We start from the raw sequence: 13275 nt of genomic DNA, 5'->3' as shown, positions 1-13275 counted from the left end.
GTGAAACCAAGATCTATGCAAAGAAGAGTAGCAGCAATAACTAAGTAGGTGAACAAAAAGAATTTTGTCTTATTTTAATCTCTTTAAAAAATCAACTATTTAAAGCAAAATTAGTTAAAAGTGTATTGTGAAGTTTATAATATCTAGAAGTAAAATGCATGAAAACACCAGTAAGGAAGTCAAGAGGGGAGAGATAGAAGAACACCGTTGTGAGGTTTTTATACTAGAAGTCAATTAGTATAATGTCACTTGAAAGTAGAAAATAATAAGTTAAAGATTAAAAGGACCATTAACAGAACACAGCAAATAATCGTAGCTAGTAAACAAATAAGAGTAAACAAACAAACAAACAAAAAGTAATTAATCCAAAAGAGGATAGAAAAAAGAACAAAGAACACCTAGGGGGAAAAAAAACAAACAACAAATAGCAAGATAATAGATTTAAGCCTAATCATATCAATAATTACATTAAACTTAAGTAACCTAAACACCCTGATTAAAGAGATTATAAGATTGAATATAGAGCAAGACACAACTATATGCTGCCTACTCAAAACTGAATTTAATTTATAAAGACACAAATAAAAGTAAAAGGGTGAGAAAAGATATACAATGCTAACACTATCAAAAGACAACTTCTATCACTATTTTAATATCAGATTAAGTAAATTTATGAGCAAAGAATATTACCAAGGATACCATTTCATAATATGAAAAGGTCAATTAATTAAGAGGACATAACAATCCTAAATGTCTATGCACCTCGTAACAAAACTTCAAAAGAGATGAAGCAGAAACTGATAGAACTGCAAATAGAATAGACAAATTCACAAATAAAATCAAAGATTTCAGTATCTCTCTCTCAGTAATTGATGGAACAAAGAGATAAATAATTAATATAAAGATATATTAATAGAATATTTGAACAATAACACTATCAACCAACTTGACCTAAATAACCTTTCTAGAACACTCCACGCAACAACAGAGCACTTTCATTCTTTTCAAACATGCATGGAGCATTTCCCAAGATAGATGTCTCAGTCCTTTTGTGCAACTACAAATAGAATTCCTGGAACTGGGTATTTGAGAACAATAGAAATATGTTTTTCACAGTTTTGGAGACTGAAAGTCCCAGATCCAGGCACAGGCATTTGGTATCTGGTGAGGGCTGCATCTTCCACAGGGAGAAACACCATGTCCTCACATGTGGGAAGGTGGGAAGGAGAGAAGGCAAGAGGGAACAAACTCCATTCTTCAAGTTCTTTATAAGGGCAACTAATTCCATTCATGGGTCAAGAAGCCCTCATGACCTAATCACCCCTTAAAAGCCCCACCTCTTAATGCCATCACATTGGCTGTTAAGTTTTGACACCTGAATTTTGGAGGGGATACATTCAAACCATAGCTATAGAACATATTCTGAGCTATAAAATAGGGATCAACAAATTTAAATAATTCAAGTCATATAAAATGTTCTCTCTGATCCTATGAAATTAAATCATAAGTCAATAACAAAAAGAATTCTGGAAAACCCTGAAATACCTGGAAACTGAATAACATATTTCTAAATAATCCCTGGGTGAAACAAGAAATCAAAACTAAAATTAGAAGGTATTTTGAACTAAATAAAATGAAATCATAACATATCAAAATACGTTGGATAAATGAATGGTAAATAAACACAGAAAAGGATACTCAACCTCATTAGACGTAAGAAAAATGCAGACCTAAATGAAAATGCAGCACCACTACACACGTATCACAATAGCTAAAATTAAAAAGATTGACCGACCATACTAATGTTGACAAAAATGTGAAACAACTGGAACTCCATTACACTAGTAGTGGGAATGTAAAATATTAAGATCTTTTGGAAAATAGTTTAGTAGTTTCTTAAAAGTTAAATGAGTTAAATGTACACCTATAACATAACCCAGATATTTCACTACTAGGTATTTGTTCACCTAAGGAAAATGTATAAGTGTATGTTCATAAAAACACTTGTTGTGAGACTTCATATCAGTTTATTTTCATTATCTAAAATTGTAAGCAACTCAAATGTGCATCAATAGGTGAATGGGCAAAAAATAATTGTAGTATGTCTATATAATGGAATGCTATTCCAAAAAATGCTATTGATATATGCATATGACAAAATAGATGAATATCAAAATAATTATGCTGAGTGAAAGAAGCCAGACAAAAAAGAGTACATACTGAATAATCTAATTTATATAAAAATCTAGAAAATGCAAACTAATCTATATTATCAGAAAGCAAATCAGTGGTTGCCTAGGCATGAGGATCAAGGAATACGGAGTGGTCATGAGGGCAGGATTACAAAAGAGCATGAAGAAACTTTTGGAGTTGATGGATATATTCATTATATTGATTGTGGCAATAGTTTAACAGATATATACATATGTCAAAACTTAAACAATTGTATACTTTAAACATGTACAATTTATTGTATGTCAATTATACCACAATAAAGCTATTTAAAACTTACGAATTTCTGTTCATGAAAATATATATTTCTTTCTTACAAACAAAATTATCAGGGTTGAGTCCTATACTTCATATGCTATTGGATGGCAGAGAAATCGGGCTCATAAGAGGTTATCCTGGGAATCCTCTAGGAGGGATTACACAATCCATAAATCTGATCTTCACCCCATCTCAGGTTTTCCTCCTGAGTACTACTCTCTTCTTCTGCAGGTAACTTCCTGATGTCTCTGAACCCACAACATTAAGGAATTATTACTTGCAGTCTACCACTTAACTTCAAGCTTGGTCATAGGGCCTTCTCTCAATTCCCTTCATTAACAACACTAAAACTTTTCTGAAAGCTTCAGGACTAAAGTATGCAACAAAATTTTTGTTTCACATAAAATGTGAAATTGAATATGCGATTTCTATCTGTGGGGTGCTGCAGCTAGCTTCTACTCGCCAATTGCTTAATGTTCAGCAATCTTTCAAGCTAGTCATTAAACATAACAATTATTAGAAATTAAATTATATGCATTTGTAATTAAGTGATATTAAAAACAAAGACAATGAATACTCAAAACTTATCAGTTTTATGTTCACTATTATCTATGCTCTTGAGGTTTACATCTCTTCCAAACTCATTCCATGACATCAGGTTTGCAGCTTGAAATCAGCCATGGTGGGAATATTTACACCACAGAAATGAGCAAATACTATAAATTAAATCAGGGCTTAATTCATACTTTGCTTAACGGTAAGGAAGTAATGGAGAAAACGTTAATAATGCAGGTTAAATTGAAATTGCATTGTATCTATACTTGTGAATAGCACAAAAAAAGTTGAGAAAATATTATTCTAGTACTTAAAAACTCTTATGTGATTCAAGAAATGAATTGCTTGGGTCATTGATAAACCAAAGTTTTGAAGAATGTTTTTGTTGTTTTTAGTTTGTCTTACTCATTAATGTAAAATATATAAACCAACATTTATACTGAAATTATATTCATTCATCAATTGCAACCACGGGGTGGCTATACAAGAGTTTATCAAAAACTGATAATGGTATTCTATTATTATTTGAAAATTTTGCACTACATAAACATGTCATTAAAATTTATAATGAACTTGTGTACATATAAATATGTATCCATCTCACAAGAGAGCCAGCAGCTAAACATTCAGCAGCACATCACTGGGCTGATTTCACAGTTCATAAACCCAGACCCTGTTCAGAGGTTTTCCTCTTGGGCATCTTTGTCTTGGCCCCTTCCTGTCACTTGGTTGCAGATGCCAGTTTGCTTCCCTCTAAAGGGACTTGGCTGTCCACGAAGTGTGAACCATGAACACAAGCATTTTATTCACATTTTCATAGCTGATCAGAACCCTGGAATAATCTTATCAAAAGAAGGCAACATCTAATTCTTAAAATGGTGGTCAGTATAGCTTTGGTTTTTCAGCTTCAACCAGTACTCTATTATATAAGTGAAAAAAAAATTAGGTTATTGTGAAATGTCTGATTTCCTTAAGTACTAAGTTTGACAGTTGATATCTCTGACAGTTCACTTTGACACTTCTTGTTTTATTTTTATTGTGAAGGTATATCCTCAGTCTTTCAAATGTACATTTTGGCTTGTGATTAGCCTTCAAAAAAAATTTTTAGAGCAATTTTTATGAAACCATGGATAAGTCAAAATTTCATGTTATTTTGAAGATGAGTTTTGTTGTAGAACCAATGCAGCACAGACAGCTCAAAATATCAACGAAGTGTTGGGGAAGGATGTGGCTAATGAACACACAGTACAACAATGGTTTGAGAAGTTCTGTTCTGGTGATTTTAATCTTGAAAATGAGCCATAGGGATGATCTCAGACCAAGGTGGATAATGATGAGCTGAAAGGTGCAGTGGAAGCGAATCCATCTCAATCTACGTGTGAATTATTAATAGCAGCAAGGTTTAATGTTCCTATTCCAACAATATCGCACCATTTGAAACAAATAGGCAAGGTAAAGAAGCTGGATAGATGAGTTTCACACGAATTAAACAAGTGTCAGAAGAGAAATCGTCTGGAAGCTCTCCTTTCCTTGCTGTCACAATATAAAAGTGAACCATTTCTACACCGTATTGTTATGTGTGAAGAAAAATGGCTTCTTTTTGACAATCACAAGCATTCGGCACAAGGGTTGGCTAAAGATGAAGTGCCGAAACACAGCCCAAAACTGAATATTCATCAAAAAAAGCTAATGGTGTCTGTTTGGTGTGCAGCGCTGGTATTATCCACTATAGCTTCATGAAACCTGGTCAGTTGATTACAGCAGATGTCACTGCAACCAATTGGACGAAATGATGAGGATGCTTGTGATTAAGCAGCCAAGATTGATCAGTAGAGACAGGCCAATCCTCTTGCAAGACAAAGCTCAACCATATGTCACACAAACAAGGTTGCTCAAACTACAGAGGCTGGACTTGGAAACTGTCATCCTCTGTATTCACCAGACCTTGCACCAACTGACTCATTTCTTCCAGTCTTTGGACCACTTCTTGCAAGGAAAAATATTCAATTCTCAACAAGCTGTGGAAAATGCCTTTGGCAAATATATCACCTTTCGCACTCCAGGGTTCTTTGCTGCTGGCATAAACAAGCTACTGTTAGATGGCAAAACTTTTGGGATGCTGAGGCAGGAGGATCACTTGAGCCCAGAGTTTGACATTGCTGTGAGCTAGGCTGATGGCACTCTAGTGCAGGCAACAGAGGAACAGTTTGTCTCAAAAAAAGAACAACAACAACAACAAAAAAGACGGCAAAACTGTGTTGATAGTTTAGGTGCATACTTTGATTAATTGTACTGATTCTTGTTTGAGATATAATAAACTACACTTTTGATTCAAAATCGGACATTTCATATTTAGTGACCTATTTTCTACAATAAAAAGCAATGCTTTTATAGTAGAAACATCATTTCTTTTATACAAGAAACATCACTAACAAAGTTAAAAAGCTAAAGATAAATTAGGAAAACATATGCAATGACTATTTCAAAGAGTTAGTAGTTTTAACCTATTAATAATTTTTACATATCTATAAGAAAAAAAATGATACCATGGTGAAAAAAACAGGCTAAAGTCATGAACAGAAATTTCACAAGGAAACTCAAATGACCAATAAAATACAATAATAACCTCCCCAATAATCAAAATATTAAAATTAAAATAAGATATATTTACTTTTAAATACAATGGCTTTAAAATGATAATCATGGAAAAGTTGATGTGGGGAAATAAAAGAGACTCTCAAATACTCTTGATGGGAGTAAACTGGCACAAACTTCCCGGAGGGCTTCTTGGCTATGCCCTTCTAGTCTCTTGACCTCACATTCCATTTCTAGTAATTTCTCTTAAGGTAGTACTTAGGACATGTGGAATGATATAGTTAACAGAATGTTTGCCATACTTAATAATAAGATTTTTTAATAATTTATATGTCTAACAAAAATTAATTGGTTATTTACATAGAAACAGAATACTAAGCAACCATAAAAATATATAATGAAATATTATTACCTCTCATGGAATGACTTTAATAATATATAACTTTGGTGTGAAATATACCATATTTAAAACTATATACAATATTATCTTACTTTTGACAGAAATATATGTGTGTATATATATTTATGTGTATATATTACATATACACACAATGCATAAGATTTTGAAGGATATACATCAAAAGGTTAACTGAGCTTTTATTTCAGGTGGCTTTATTTTCTTCTTTTATTTTTTGGTTATTTGTATTTAACTGTTCTACATTGAGCATGCATTACTCACACAATAGACTTTTAAAATCCATCTTTACACTATGTCAGCACTTTATGAGTTTCATAATCAGGTGATTCAAGGACTTGTTAGTACTCAGATTCTTAGGAATTGTAGCTGTTTTGCTTAGAGATGCATTTGGAAGGAGCTCTGCAGGATAAGTATAACCTAAGAAGGCACTCCTGGAAGGAGGAGATTCCTTGTGTTGGCACTTTTTCTGGCAATACAAATGCTCTGCTGACTTGAGCAGCCACTCTGCTTTGGTGTGGAAATGCAAAGACTGACTCATTTTACTGAATCATTTTTCTGGTGATGTGACTCTGGGTTTGGTTACCCACAGGCATTTCTACTGTTACTGCATACTCTAGGGGGAGTTTTATTTTAACATGTTAACAGAGGCTTTTCCAGCCCAAGTGAAGGATTGTGAATGACAGTGAGGAAAACCACACCCTCTCGTGTATATCCATTTACAAGGATTGGGACAGCCTGACCTCCTGGGCTTGTGTCCTTCTTTGGCATCTCTGGGCAAAAAGCCTCAAGCTTCTGACTTTAAAGTTGGAGTTTTGACTGCAGGATAATATCTCATATTTCAATCATCTCTATACGTCTATTCTTTAAGACTATCCCAAAGAGGCCTCTATTCATCTACCATGAAAAATTCAACATAGAGGTTAAAAACCCAACAGAGAGGTTACTTCTGGAGATAAGAGACTGAGTTCACTGCCTAAGACAATGAGAAGGATTTTTCTGCACTTAAATGTGAAGTGAGCCTTGATAGGATCTGTGTTCTATACTGTGAACAGTCTTTCCATCATTTCTTCAGTTGACTCTATTGACAAGGTCACCATTAAAAGCAATTAACTTACATTTCAATATGATACCCTATATTAGACTTCAAAAAATGTGCCAAGAGCTGTACTAGATGCTGAGAGCAGAAAAATAAATTAGACAAAGCCCTGACCTCTAGTGGCATCGAGTCCACAGGGGACTTGGTGTCAGTAAATATAGGGTGTTCATAAAGTCTGCAAACATAACCACATATACATAATAATATATGCATAATGTCGAGGACATCTCCAATACATAAAACTGATATTGTAATATCATCTATGATTCTAGCCTTTTAGACACATCGTTAAATATAAAATGGTAAGTACTATGATGACAGTATAGAGTCAGATCTTATATTCCAGTGAATAATTAATTCTCCCTGGTGGAGATAAGTTAGGGAAAGAGACAGAAAGAAGGCTTTGGAGGATGAATAGATGTTCATAAGGTGAAAGAGTTGGAGAAGAGTCTTCTATATAAAGGAAACAGCACTAAAAAGGGGAACATACCCTGGTCTTTTCTGAGGATAGAGTTTGCAAGAACTTTCCAAAGCAAAGGTACTATTTATTGTGGTTCTATGGCTGGGGTATAGAAGACTAACTAGAGAGATAGTGGCACCAGTTTTCTTCCATTCATGACCATTTTGCAGCAGCCAGATGTTTGACAATCATCAGATTGATACTGGTAGGAAACATAGCCAACAACTGTTCAGGAAGTGGGCTGGGCAGTCAACAGGGTGGCAGCTTGTTACTGTGTAACATCAGAGAGGTGCCTGCTTGGTAATCAGTAGTGGCTTCCTATAATTCTCCAATGCCCTCAGCCTGTAGAGTCTCACACAGTATCTGGAATAGTCCTCTGCAGGGCTGGAGTTAGGAGGGAGAATTTCTATAGCCAACATTCCAGAGCCTGAGACCTGGAGATTTGGTCCAACACTGAGGATGAACAGGGTCAAAGCCTAAGTACAGGGTCCAGGGGTAGAAACTGAGGGAGGAGCTTCAGAGACTCAATTGGCATCACCTGGAAGCTTGTTATGCAAACTCTTTGCCCTACACCAGACCGAAGGAAACCAAATCTGCATTTTAACAGGATCCCCAGAGGATTTATGTGGCACTGGTCTGTGGACCACACTTTGAGTAGCAAAGGTCTAGGCTCCTGGTTCTTTAACCTGTATGTACATTAGAATTAACAGGGGAGTTCTTTGATCTCTGGGATATACTTGCAGTATCAATAAATATTCTGATTTAATTGTTGTGGTCTGGACATCAAAGGACAGAAGATAGGATAGGTAACCATGAAAACTGTGACCAAGAAAAATGTTCTCAATTTCAGCACTAAATCGAAATGTAGATTGGATGGACCAATTGTCAAAGGAATGTAATTCCCAATGCTGGGAATCACTTGAAGTCCAAGTGGGTTCTTGGCTTCTGCAAAAAAGAATTCTGGAGTGATCCCACAGTATAAAGAGTAAGCAAGTTTTATTTAAGAAGTATAGAAAATCTACTCCACATACAGAGTAGAGGCTAGTTCTCCCTGCAGAGAACATCTTCCATAGTCCCTCTATTTAAGTAGCAGCTTAATTATAGTCTAAACAAAGGGAGGACTATTCATGTTATTTCTTGGAAAGGGGCAGTGTTTTCCTAGAATTAGGGTGATGCCCTCCTTTTGACTAAATATGGTCAAACCAGAAGTGTCGTGGTGTCAGCATGATATGAGGGGGAGGTTTCTTTAGAAACTTTTATGGGAATGAGGGTAGAATGAAGTTCCAAGGTCAAGAAGTGGTCAATTTCCCTGCCATCTTTGTTCTAACCGGGCTTCCTGACTCAGTTAAGCAATGCCTGCACAATTGAGCAATGTCTGAAGCAGTGCCTGCCAGTTCCCTGCCTCACAATGACAGACGGATGGACAGATGGATGGATGGATGGATGGCTAAGAAGAGGTTAAAGGTCTGTGAAATGAAAATCTGCAATTTTGATAAGAAACTTTGGAGCATGATCCCTTTTGATAAGCTTGAGCCAGTATTTCACACAGCATTATTTGCAGAATAACTGTAAGGGAATGCACGTTTTGAAATGTAGATTCTAGGCACCCACACATACTGAATCAGCATATTTAGAAGGGAGACCAACTAATGTGCGTTTTCCATACATGCTTTAGGAGAACCTTATATACACAGAAGGCCTTGGGGAACCTATGGCCTTCTGATTCCAAGATTGTTCTTTTCTGTGTGTTCAATCTGCAGTGGGAGCAGCCCGACCGCCGGCCTAGTTGCCATCACACGTGGAGAGGAGCCGCAGCTGCTGCAGCCGGCCCCAGTCACCATCACTGCAACCATGAGCAGCGAGGCCAAGACCCAGCAGCTGCGCTCAGCGCTGCCAACACCAAGCCTGGCACCACCGGCAGCAGCGCAGGGTGCGGAGGCAGCAAACGTTAGGGGCCCTGGTGGAGTTCCACTTCAAGGCAGTAAATAGGCAGCAGACCATAACCATTATAGACACTATCCACATCGCAGGAGTCCTCCTCGAAATTACCAGCAGAGTTACCAGAATAGTGTGAGTGGGGAAAGAATGAGGGATCGGAGAGTGCTCCTGAAGGCCAGGCCCAACAACGCTGGCCCTACCACGGGCAAATGTTCCCATCTTATTATATGCGGAGACCACAGTATCCCAACCCTCCTGTGCAGGGAGAAGTGATGGAGGGTGCTGGCAATCAGGGTGCAGGAGAACTAGGTAGACCAGTAAGACAGAGTATGTATGGGTTATAGACCACAATTCCGCAGGGGCTCTCGTTACCAAAGAGACCCAGGGAGATGGCAATGAAGAGGATAAAGAGAATCAAGGAGACGAGACCCAAGGTCAGCAGCTGCCTCCAAGTCGGTTCTATGGCAACTTCAATTACTGACGCAGACGTCCAGAAAACCCTAAACCACAAGACGGCAAAGAGACAAAAGCAGCCGATCCACCAGCTGAGAATTCGTCCCTCCTGAGGTTGAGCAGGATGGGGCAGAGTAAATGCCGGCTTACCATCTCTACCATCGTCCGGTTTCGTCATCCAACAAGCAGAAATGAATTCAAAATTCCAGCAATAAGAAATGAACAAAAGATTGGAGCTGAAAACCTTAAGTGCTTGCTTTTTTGTCTATTGACCAGATAACTAGAACTGTCTGCATTATCTACAAAGCATGGGTTTTTATTATTTTTATCTAAATGTTAGGGACAGGTGCAGGTTGGCAGCGCTAACCACAGGAAAAGAGAAGGGGCACAAAAATGAGGAGGCCATTGAACATTTAGAACCAAACCCACAACAGCAGGAACTTGAGGTTAGGGACTTTTCCTGGCCAGAAGCATGTGCAGAAACTAGGAGGTCATGCCCAAAAGTGACCTTTTCCCTATTAACATACATTAGCATAATAAAAATCACACCCACCAGTGCCATGACAGTTTAAAATGTCATGGCACTCCCTGGAAGTCACCCTATAAGGATAAAATTGGGGAGGTCCCTTAGCTCTAAGAGCTCTAGGAACCCTTTTCTCAGGAAAACAATGAATGTTCCACGCACCATTTAGCATATCGTAAGGCATCCACATAAAAGCAGAAGTGTGGTAAAACCTCAGGGTCTTCTCCACTGGCCAGAGAGAGTTGCTTCCCCTCAGGAAATGTCCTTTCCCTTTTATTTCTGTATTAAAAGCCTGCAATAAAAGCTGCTGTGGAAGAGTAAAGTGTCTCTCATCACTCGGGTCACACCGGCCTGGCTTGTGATCCTTCCAAGCCAGGAACCAAAGAACCCGGGAACACCCCTCAAAACTCAACCCTGACGTAAAGACATCTTTTTTTGATAATAACTAACATGTTTTTTAAAGGTCTGTTTTTTCTCAGTACACCTTTAAAGGTTTTTAAATTGTTTCACATCTGGTCAAGTTGAGGTTTTTAAGAACTTCATCTTTGATCTGTAATAAAAGTTTACAGCTTGATTTTTTTTTTAAAGTCAACAAACTGCAAGCACCTGTTAATAAAGGTCTTAAATAATTAAACAAACAAAAAAAGGTGGTTCTTTTTTAAGCACCAAAGGAGGCAAGAAAAGCTTCATCTTTCTCTGCACCCCTTTTAATAAGAGGATTTGTTATGTAAATTTGGATTCAGTCAAAAGGCCACACATGTAGCCCCAAGGCCACAGGTTCTCCACCCCCATATGACAGTCAAATTGCGCCTTTCATTTTTCTAAATGGTGCCTCTGGGCTGCAAAATGCTAGCTCAAACTCCCAGGTTCCCTGCCACAACCATAAGCAAGACTGATAAAGTGTGCAGAGCACTGCCTATCCACCTGTCACTGTGGACTATACCAGAGATTGGGTGCCAGCAAGTGAAATCACTCCTCCTGCAGCTATTATGATGTAAAAGCCAGGAGGTGCAGGAAAGAGTGTAAAGAACCCTGAACCTGTGATCAGCAGGCATGGGTTTGAGGCCATTCCCTAGCTGTGCAACATCACCTTACCATTTCTTTTGCTTGGGCCTATTTCCTTGTCTATAAAATGGAAATAAACATACATTGTTTAGTTATCTCACCCGACTGTTGGGAGATGATGAATACAGAAAAACTTTAGATATTATATAATACTACTTAATGAAACTTTATTTTATTCCAAATAATTAGATTTTCTCTCTATGCGATGGGAAACCCCTAAGGTGCATTTTAACCCAAACCCGGATACCACTGCAACATTGTCACATTTTTGCAGCTCTTCTGCGGCCTGGTAGTGCAGCCTGCAAGCCCTCCCATTGATTGAAATATTTGTATCAAGTTGCTCAAATAAAAATAAACTGCAGCTGCAATTTTAAAGGTTGTTTTTGACTCTAGGGGCCTCATCCTAAAGGCTCTTAGAATTCCCCCCATACATTTAAGAGCAGGTGGTCAAAGGGAAATTCCCATAAGTCTCCCATACAGCTTTTTTTAAGCTTGACTTAGTCATGATCTGCTCTTTCACTTTCTTTTTTGCTATTTTTTCCTGTGTCTTTTTCTTGCACACACACACACACACATCCATATATATATATATAGAGAGAGAGAGAGATAAAGGGGAGAGGGAATTATGACATGTGTCTGTGTGCCAGTTAGCGTCCATTTCCCCTTCCATACCCCTTCTCCTCCAGCTCTTTGCCCCAGGAGCCAGACTCCATGAATGGAGTCAACATGCCCTTTACCAGCCAGTTGGGATCAGCTAGTGAGTAGCCCCAGTGGTAGATCAGAAGTGGGGAGGAAAGAGAAATGATACTCTTTATCTCTCTGTTTCCCAACTCCTGTGAAATTTCAGTCTGGCTGTGCTCCTCCACAGAGGGCCACCTGTTTTTTTTTTGTTGTTGTTGTTTGTTTTTTGGCAGGTGTTCTGTGGGTCTCTCTTATTCCAGGTTCATTTATCCTACTCCTTGATTCTTTGGATTTGGGGCTGGGGCACTGCCACCTCTGCTAGACTCCGTTTAAGCACTATCTCTTGTGTTTCCCCTACACTCCACCTGCACACTCGTATTTATTCTTTTTGAGAATAAACCCACTTTGAATTAATCATATTTATAGTGGGACATCTGTATCCTGTTGGGACCTTAACTGATTTAGTGGCATAAAAAAAAGAACACTGGACATTGAAGACATGGACCCAAAGTTGTCATGTCTCTGCCAATAATTTGCCATGGGACCTTCCCTACTAAGGCTTGTGTCTTCTCCACTTATAATAAAATGAAGCTTTTTTTTTTTTTTAATTTATTTATTTATTTATTTATTTTTTTGAAACAGAGTCTCACTCTGTTGCCCAGGCTAGAGTGAGTGCCGTGGCATCAGCCTAGCTCACAGCAACCTCAAACTCCTGAGCTCAAGCAATCCTCCTGTTTCAGCCTCCCGAGTAGCTGGGACTACAGGCATGCACCACCATGCCCGGCTAATTTTTTCTATATATATTTTTAGCTGTCCACATAATTTCTTTCTATTTTTAGTAGAGATGGGGTCTCGCTCTTGCTCAGGCTGGTCTCGAACTCCTGAGCTCAAACGATCAGCCCACCTCGGCCTCCCAGAGTGCTAGGATTACAGACGTGAGCCACCGCGCCCAGCCAAAATGAAGCTTTTGGACTGTGTGATCTTGAAGCTTCCCTCCCCAG

General features: G+C 38.1%; 1 pseudogene; it reads left to right on the top strand.

Moving 5' to 3' along the window:
* LOC138385752 (Y-box-binding protein 1 pseudogene) overlaps positions 1-10143 on the top strand; it is a 92886-nt pseudogene extending 82743 nt beyond the window's left edge.
* The last annotated feature ends 3132 nt before the right edge of the window (positions 10144-13275 follow it).

The sequence above is a fragment of the Eulemur rufifrons genome, chromosome 7, assembly GCF_041146395.1.
Source record: "Eulemur rufifrons isolate Redbay chromosome 7, OSU_ERuf_1, whole genome shotgun sequence".
Taxonomy (NCBI): Eukaryota; Metazoa; Chordata; class Mammalia; order Primates; family Lemuridae; genus Eulemur; species Eulemur rufifrons.
The sequence above is the reverse complement of the archived record's forward strand: the minus strand, read 5'-3'. Positions and strand labels throughout refer to the sequence as shown.